Source organism: Mastigoproctus giganteus, chromosome 7 (genome assembly GCF_048544385.1).
Source record: "Mastigoproctus giganteus isolate SK-2022 chromosome 7, ASM4854438v1, whole genome shotgun sequence".
NCBI lineage: Eukaryota > Metazoa > Arthropoda > Arachnida > Uropygi > Thelyphonidae > Mastigoproctus > Mastigoproctus giganteus.
In genome coordinates, this window is record NC_143581.1 from 78,319,283 (window position 1) to 78,329,147 (window position 9,865).

The 9,865-nt window shown below is 33.6% G+C and overlaps 1 protein-coding gene across 2 annotated transcripts in view; it reads left to right on the forward strand.

Annotated features, from left to right (window-relative positions):
• Nucleotides 1–6,933, forward strand: part of LOC150083012 (casein kinase I-like) — a 415,276-nt gene extending 408,343 nt beyond the window's left edge. Inside the window, exon 10 of one of the 2 annotated variants that reach the window (XM_090376979.1) lies at nucleotides 6,396–6,933. The gene's annotated coding sequence lies outside the window, so the exon portion shown is untranslated. Of the gene's footprint in view, nucleotides 1–6,123; nucleotides 6,262–6,395 lie in introns of those variants that run through there. The other variant, XM_090376980.1, reaches the window with a different exon arrangement.
• The last annotated feature ends 2,932 nt before the right edge of the window (nucleotides 6,934–9,865 follow it).

Below are 9,865 nucleotides of genomic sequence, written 5' to 3' on the forward strand. Positions count from 1 at the left end.
CCAGGCTGTTGTTGGAGTAACAAGTGCAGTTATACATTTAAGCCCTAATCAATGGCAGGTGCAAGAAGGCAAAATTATACTATTGGATTTAAGCTAAAATTAATACAATATGTCAAAGAACACGTGAACAAAGCAGCAGAACGGAATTTCAGGCCACTGCTTACTGAAAAGATGATTCGTCAATGGAGGAAGCAGGAAGTTTTATACAAGAAGCTGATAAAACAAAGCACGACTTTTGTAAAATTACACATAAATGGTCAAATTTGGAAGAAAACTTGTGTAGTTGGATAATGGAACTTGGGTATTGCAGTGAGTACTAAAATGATAATAGTAGCAGTACGGAAAAGAGCAGCTGATATTGAGATACACCCCTTTCAATGAACTTTTTAATCCATTGCATTAAATGACCTTAATGCAATGGATGGCACTGAAGATCGTTTATTGTATGAGTGACAATGATACTAGTGGAGAGGATGATGATGTTGAGGATAATGATGATCAAGTCAGTTATGAATCTGAAGTTGAATAATACTAAAATAATAGGAGTAATAATCCTATGCCTTTCTTTATTGGCTTTTGGGTTTTATTTTTATTGAATTTTAAATTTCCATTGCATATTTTTTCTTAAATTTACCATTCCAAAATTAGGGTGCGTCTTACAAGCAACAAATACTGTATTTTGATAAGCCACTCCAAAACTTTACACCAAAAATTAAGTTCTTGTCATAAATTCTCTTCTACATTTTTATCCAAACATTTGTTTGCCATCCATGATTCCTTGGCATAACAAGCCTCTGTATGTGACAACTTGCCTTGTGGTCTTTAATTTTATTGGATAAATTTGGCCAATCCTTTATTCCTTTTATCCATCCAGAATTCTCCTTACTTGATGAGAACATCCAACTGAGTTCACAGTACACTGCATTCAATTTTGGGGAATAACACAACCAAAATCTGTTCATTTTAAGACCTGATTTGTTTATTGTTTTGTAATAGCTTTCTGAAAATGACCTGTTGCTGTGATTTTTTTTGGGAATGGGCCATTAGTTGTACAGGGTCCATGATGTAAGATAAATTCTCTTCATATCTGTTGTTATTATGTTTGGATAATTAGTGATGTCACTTGGATATTGTTCACTAACTAAATTTTTTAATAGGTCTAGTTCATTAGTATTCGTTTGGTTTTTTACATTTTTTACATCTTTATCTGCAGTTTATGCTGGAAAAGATGATGATGTTGCAGATATTGAACCCAATGTTGATGCCATTGTTGCTGTTATTTCTATTGGTAGTAATTAAAGAGCTCACATTGCTCTCAGGGAAGGAAGAAAACAACTTAGGAATTTTCTTTAATTCTTTTTCTAGTGCTTCTGCAAACCCACTTTTTTTCCTCCTCCTTTTAGTGTAGCCGCTTGGTATGCTTGTATTGTTTTTCCATTTTAAAAGGAAATTATAGGGCAAAAGACGAATTAGTAAAAATTTTCTTACATCTTTTGTTTTCAATTTACTTGTTATAGAATAACAAACTTTATAAAATAACTGCACTTTATGCTTTTTCGCTGATCAAATGAGGAACTCCATCATTCATTAAACTATGAAGCTTCTTATATTCAGCCTGATGAACAGGTGAGTGTGAGAACAATAAGAAAATCTGAATTTAGTGGCATCAACAGCATGGGACATTGCTAGTTGGATTGAATGACATGCACACTTGATATAAAGCAGACAGGGAATCTCAGCCTTTAATTTCTTAAACACACCATTGTTAATACCAACCATTACAGATGTATTATTAGTACAAGTGCAATAAATCTGTGCAACTCTAATCCATTATTTCTTAACAACGTTTTCAAAGATTCGCATATTTCTTCTGCATTGAATTAAAAAAAAATTACCATAAGTCGATTCTTGAAATTCGGTTAGTACCATATTACAATTCCCAGCATTTTTATAACGCTAATGTCATTACTTTCATCGATAATTAAACTAAAGTTTCTATTTCCTAAATCAGATTTTAAATTATTCACGAAATGTGGTGCTATAGTGTTGCAAATTATTGAAGTACATTTTGTTCTTCGCAGATTCAAGTCTTTACATTCCATGCTGTCTATAAACCAAAATTTACAAAGGTTACTCATATGATCAACTACCCTTAATAAACAGCTTTTAAAAATTCTATGCTACTTTCTGCCTTTGCACCGTCTATATCACCAATTTTCTTGAATGGCAACGCTCTCTGGTGCTGAAAACTAAAGAGCTCTTCAGCTTTCTTGTACTTCATTTGTATTAAGATGACTTTCAATATCACTTATATTGGCTGTCAGCATGCATTTATAATATTTGCAAAAATGTTTTAAATAATCACCATTTAATTTGCAGAGTCAGTTCTTATATTTAGCATCTTTGAGCCATTAATCACGAAAGTGTTGAATATATTTTTTCACCATTTTCACAAAGGGGCAAAATTACACACTATAGTTTAATATGAAAATTCACAAGCCAAAAAAATAAAAAAAAAATAAAAAATAAAATAGATACTTACTCAAAGTAATTGAGTCATTACAAATGAAAAAGGACAACTTTTCGTCAACACCCGTTAAACCTATTCAGAACAGTGGCTTGCATGTAGAAACAATTAAAGTTACTACATCCATGTTTTGGGCAGTATACTCCAGTAATTCAAAGTGAAACAAGCATAAAGCAACCCTCTATATTAGGAAAGTTAGACTACAAAGTCGAATTTCATAGAAAGGAAGTTGAAAAGTTCTGAATGATTCATGGAAATTCATATTATAATGTCTTTCTCTGATCTGTAAATGATTCTAGCAACATATTTGCAATAAAAAAAAATTAGTGACATCAGAGTAATAAAATTACAAATAGTTCTATCACTTAACAAAGGGCAAATAATAATAATAATAATAAAAAAAAAAAAAATCAACAGCAATGGGTAACATATATTAGTATCACAAACTAAACAATCGTTGATGCCACGGACCATTCATAATTTGTGAATGGTCCATGATTTAAACTAATGAAAACTGGGATAATGTACTTATATTTTCAGCATTTCTATCACAAGTTAGAAAAGAATGGTTGTAATTGTAATGGTTGGCACAGTTTTTCTTACTCTGAGAAACTTGAAAATGTAGAATAAAAGTACATGATGCTTTATAACAACTGCAGAACTTTTTTTCTCTGCCAATAAAGCAAATGAAAATCTCTGTGATTGGCTGAATTGTTTTGTTTTGTTTTCCAAGTAACTTTGCAACAAATTTTCCCACCACAAACAAAAAAATATATCAAGCTTAATGTCAAAGTTTGCAGATGATACAAAGTTGGCAGGGTTGTTAATAACAGTAATGATAGTATGCTGCTGCAACAGAATCTGGAAAAGTTGGGCAGATGGGCTGAGAAGTGGCAACTGAAATTTAACATTGACAAGTGCAAAGTACTGCATATGAATAGCAGTAACCCCAGAGAGATGTACCAACTGGGCAGTGTTAACACTCAGGGTAGTGGAGAATGAAAGAGACCTGGGGTAATTGTGCAGTCAGATATGAAGTTTTCTGAGTAGTGCAGACAGACTGCCAGAGTAGGTCATGGGGTCTTGTCAATGATATACAAGAATTTTGCAAGCAGGGATAAGGAGGTGATTATCCCCTTGTATAAGGTAATGGTCAGGCCACACCTTGAGTACTGAGTACAGGTCTGAAAGCCTCATTTTAGGAAGGATGTAGAGTTGCTAGAATGAGTACAGAGAAGGGCAACAAGACTCTTACAAAGAAAGGCTTATGTTCTGCAAATTGCAGCTTCTGGAGACTAGGCACCTGCGAGGTGACCTGTTTGAGGTGTATAAGGCCTTGAATGGATTGAGCAGGCTCAGTGCTGATGGGATTCTTCCTCTTGCTCAGATTACAAACCTGATGGGGAATAAATTCAAACTGAAGAAAGACAATTGTAGAATATGTGTGTGGTAATATGCCTTTAGCCAGCGGATGGTTGATTGCTGGAACAAACTTCCATCTGTTGTTGTGGAAGTTGATAATTTAAATAAATTCGAGGCAGAATTAGACAAAGAATTTTGTCTAATTCTGTCTAATTCGTTTGGAACAACGAATGGATGGGTGAAATGGGAGGGTTTTTTTTTTTTTTTGACTGATGCTGTATAAGCTTGCTCTCTTGCATCATATGCTTCTACTATTGCTAATGCTAAAAAAACAGAACAAATACATATAAGAGAGTTATAAGTTGTATTATTATTCATGGCCAGCAACAAAGAAACAAAGCAATAGACAAGGGTAGAACGTTGTTGTGAAAATGTTAAATGAACCTCAAAACCATAAATTTAACCAAACTGCTGCATGCTTTGGAGTGACTGAAGTAGATGCTGTACCCTGCCTTGTCATTGTTTAATCTGCCCTCTGAATGCCACGGAATAAATGCTAATTACAAGAAGGGTTCCTCCCAATGCACTAATTAGTTTCAAGATGTCGTCAACATGCATGAGAATCAAAGGATCCAGATACTTCATTTGATAATTAAAATATGTGAAGTAGGAATATTTGTAAGCAGAGAGAGAGAGAGAGAGAGATGCAAAGATTTGGAATAAAAATTCCCATATTATTCCCACCATGATAAGTGTGGTGTGTAAAATAATATCTGGGTTATGCAAAGTATTAGTTAATGATGCAAGGAAGCAAATGTATACCACATCAGGAAAAAGCTTCTTCAGTTTTTCTCTAACAACTGATTATTCTCTGGCTGATTGTTTTGGTACAATTATACCCAATGCATGTAGCTATAAATAAAATAAAATCCAAATCAAATCAAAACTGGCTGAAAGCAAATTTTTGTGCAATCTAAGTGCAAGGTTTCCATTGTGGCCACTGAGTTATTGTATATTCCTCCTCTGCAGTATATTCCCTCAATTAGATGATTATATGTTGGTAGTTATTGGTAGTTGCATGCAGGACAGCTCATTGGGGTTTTGTCAATGATATACAGGAATTTTGCTATTGGGATAAGGAGGTCATTATCCCATTGTATAAGGCAAAGGTCAGGCCACATTTTGAGTACTGCATACAGGTCTGAAGGCCTCAGATTGCTTCGCATGTGCCTAGGTTTCAGTTCTGCAAATTGCAACACCTAAACTAGGCACATGCAAAGTAATCTGATTGAGGTATTTAAGGCTTTGAATGGCTTGATCAAACTCAGTGCTGATGGGATTCTTGCTCATGCTATGCATATGAGGGGGCATAAATTCAAATTGAGGAAGGATGGTTGAAGAATATATGTGTAGAAGTTTGCCTTTAGCAAGCGGCTTTAGCCAACAAGCTACCATCTGTTGTTGTGGATGTTAATAGTTTGAATAAATTCAAAGAAGAACTAGACACACTATTGTATTTGTTACTTGCAGTATAATCATAAATTTTGTAAATGACAGCATGTGACCTCCTTTTTAAGGATGAAATCACTTTTAGATTGGCAAAAACTTCTAAGAGCATAATGGAAAGTGTGCATTATGTATATTTTTATAAGTTTGTGCTGTTGACTGCAATTTCTCAGTAATTACTGCAGTACTGTAAAATTCACTTGTTTATAACCCAAAGTGGTATATCCTTGGGAGGGGAAAGATTCTCATAATCTGATACAGAATATGTAATCCAGCACTATTTTCAATAGAAAATGATTTTAGAGATATTGGTTTTCATCTACATAGTAATTTACAAAAATACTTTAATTGTATAACCCAAAATGGTATTGGTGGGTTTAGCTTTTTTTTTTTTTTTTTTTTTGTACCCTTGCATTTGACCACTCATATGTAGCAGCCATTGGATTACACATGAGAAATTGACAAAACAAATTGAAAAAAATTTGTTTAAGTATATGAAATATTGCTTTTTAATATTTTTATTTTGAAGTACAGCATTATAAAAAATAAAAAATTTAAAAAAATGAAACAACTACAACAGTGCATTTGCCATATAAAACATTTATCCCATTTTGTCCACAAATGGCAAAATATTGAAACTAAAAAAAAAAAAAAAAAAAAAAAAAATGAAATTGGCATATATTTATTTGTGTATAGCTACAACAATTTCTCTTTCTCTTTCCTCACAGTTATTACAAAATCATTTGGTTCCCAGTTATAATTTGGTATACTTCTGGTTAAGCATAAATAAATCTCAAATGAGAAGATTACAGGACATGCTCCATAAACATTGTACATGCTACCATTCATTTTGCTCATTTCCATTAAGGCCCAGAATTTCTAGAAAGACTCACCAATCAGACTAGAATTAAGTTATTTTTATGTGGTTTTTAATGCTTTTGCCTTTGCTTTTCTGAATGTATTGTATGAAAATTATTTGGATATATAAAAACTATTTCAGGAAATGTTACCAAGAAATTTTGATAGAAGTTGAAATATATAGCAGTGATAATCTTCAAAAGTAGTATATTGCTTACTACTGTAAATTCATCGGTGGCAGTGACTTGACACCAAGAGGCAGTACTGACCTTCTGCAAGGCATTTCATTCCGATTAGATATTATGGACAGCAGAACATCAGTGGCTAGAATTCTTTGTATCTGAAATTGAGGTGAAAATTTTTCTTCAGCTCAACATTAAACATTTGTGTATCATCTGTTTGACAATTGTGACTTTGTAAATACCACTGTTTATTGTTAAACAAATGTACATTTTAATACACTTTTTGTGTAGTTGTATATTAAATGCTAATTACAAGCAACTTAGAGTAAAGTGTTTTGTTGACATAATTGTAAAATAAATTTGTAAAAAAAATATATTTACTGAACTTCAGATTAGACACTTTTATATTTACTAAACCCCAAACTACACTTTTGTAACATTTCTTTAGTAATATTTATAGTCTAGAAAATTGATAAATATGCTGACTGATAGTTCCATTATCATATCTATCGAAATCTTGTACAGTTAATAAAATAGAAACTTTTTTAATGAGTAAAAAGGATGTTTGTTTACTGATATATGCTGTATTCCTTATTGACTGATCTATTTGAAGTGGGGGTGGTGAAGCCATCACTGCACATATTCAAATTGAAAATGTAATCAGTTTTAATAAAGGATTTTTAAGCTAATGACATTTTTATAAATAGGCAGGCTTATTTCTCTTCTTTTTATTTTTAAAATGCACAAAATCCCCAATTGTTGTAAAGAAAATTTGTATATAAATTTGATGTAAAAAATTACAACAGTTCTGACACATCTTGCAACCATAAGAGTTTTATGTTTGTCAAATTCCTTGCCATGTTCTGATTTTTGAACTGATTCAGTTCATTAGTTTTCCATGTTTGTATTCTGTGATGCTATTTAGCAGTACACTGTACAAGCCATGTTTTTAATAAATCACTGTAATTTTTACTGCTTTTTTTTTTTAATAGCCTACCTTTTAGTACTTATATACAGTATTTATTTATTTTTTATTATTTTTTTTTTTTTGCCATAGTGCCATATGTAAAAAATATTCTAGGATTCAAGGGATAAAGAAAGAACTTACTGGTATTAGATTTTCATTGCTGGTACTGATATTTTTTAGGGAATGCTGTTGTTGTTATTTGGTTTTTAGGAGCATTAGCAACTAAGGCCATATTGCTCCGGGATATGCGGTGGTCATTTCTTGAACCTTTCCGCATCCTCCGTATTTGGTGGTGACGGGCTCGAACCCTGGTCTAATCAAGTAGCACACGCTTCTTGATTAGACCGGACTCGAACCCCGGTCTAATCAAGAAGCGTGTGTTACTCACTGCTGCTCCTTCCCACCTGGCTACAGAGGCGCCCTTTAGGAATGCATTTAATCTAGCAGTGGTGGTCTGACAGACTCTTCCTTCTCCTGCTCTCTCTCTCCTTCTCCCTTCCTGATTATGGATACAACTTTACATGGGCAGTTCTGGAAAGTGACACGTTATCGTTTTCTTAGAATTAAATGCAAAAAGGTTCTAATGGTGCTTCCACCATCTTTTATAGTTTTTTTGTCTTCAGCTTTGTAAAAAGGTGCAATATCTAGTTGGGTTAGTTGCTGTTTCCAAATTAATGGCTTACAAGGGATGCATAACTGTGTCACCTCAGATTTATTTTAAATTTCATTAGGATAGAGTATTCCTTAAATGAAGCAAAATTGATCCACCTATATGACCCCATATTTAGAAATCCCTGAGAAAATCAAGAGATGATAAGTTTGTCTTCTCCTTACCAGTGCTTCTACCATATCAGCTCCTGTAGCTTAGGCCTCCTAATCCAAAAGTCATGGGTTTGTGTCTCATGTTTGTGCTATGATATTTTTAATTTCTTTTTGTTTATTTTCTTTGTTTATAAACCAGTTTTAAGAATATTTCAGAAGGGACATGGTCGCAACAACTATTTTCATTCCCTTTGATGTGAGTACCTATGCATGGCAAGGAGGTCTCTCAGCAATGCCTGCTGGTCTTTCAGATTAGCATCAGTAGATTTCAGTGCCCACATTTTAGACCCAAATCCAGCTTATTTGAACACCCTTTAATCACCAGATTTCCTGCTTTGACAAGACAGGAAGTGCTGGGATGGCAAGCCCAGGATCAATCAGCTAGTTGATTCACCTATAAGAGTTAACTGTATTATTGCCATCCCCTTACCTTCATTATAGGGACAGAATTGAGGATGGCAGCAGTGGTGTGGGTGTCCTTGGATAGCCCTGAGTTCCCACTCCCAAGCACATTTGTTGCTTGTTAGGTAGTGGATGTCCCTTCGAGTTCTGTGGTTGGTGAAGGGCCCAGGTACTGAACCAAAGAAAAAAAAAATTTTTTTGATAACATAAATCCTTCTTCTGGAACCTCAACAAGGTTCCTATCAAAAAATTCAGATATATTAATAGTATTCTCTATATAGCACAAGGAAACCACAGGCTTTTGCAGCACTGACAAAAAAAATGATCAAGATAATATAAACCACAAGAAAGAAACAGAAACTTTGATACCTGATAATTCAATCTACTGGTGAGAATGAATTATTAGAAGCCCATAGGATAAATGTCACTCTTCTTTGTTTGGGAGTTTTTGAAGGGTTGGCAGGCCATCTTGTCAAACAGATGTGTTCTGGAGAGAGATCCTCATCTAAATAAAAACTGACAAAGTACTCAACATCTATTTGAGCCACATCTCAGGGAGTATCAATCACAGTACCATGGCCACAAGTGCCAGGCATTTCTGTGACCAAGCGGTTATTCCAGTGTGTTCCAAATAGTTTTCTTTATTTTATACTGTAAATTAGCCCTTTTGCACTAACAAGATGTAGGCAAAGGCCCAGAAAGGAAAATTTACCTTCTGTTTATTTTTTGTTATAACTCAACCTCTTAGTCACCTTGTAGCACTGCTCCTGCCTCCACCATGGTAGGACCAGAAACCTAGAAGGAAAAGTAATCCTTGGACTGAAAGGAGCAAAAGAAGCCTAAAATCCAAAAAACTGAAGGATTGATTTATCCAAATATATCAGGACAACAACATAATGAACCTGATTCATTCTCTGAAAAGTAACTAGATAGTATGAATCAGAGCTGTACTACTCAATATGTTCTATGTTGATAATAATATTAGTAAAATAATAAGAGGAGTTTACCTCAATATAGTGCGTAGAACACTTCCATATGATACCCTCCAGAAATTAAAACGGAAAAAACGAAAAAATCGACAACTTACCGGTACATTAGAGTAAAATATAAATAAATAATCAATTTAACACAATTCAAATCAATTTAAAACAATTAAAAATCAAATTAACGCAATTAAAAGAATCTAACAAAAATATTCAAAACAATACATCCAGATCCTCTTATTATTTTACTAATCTG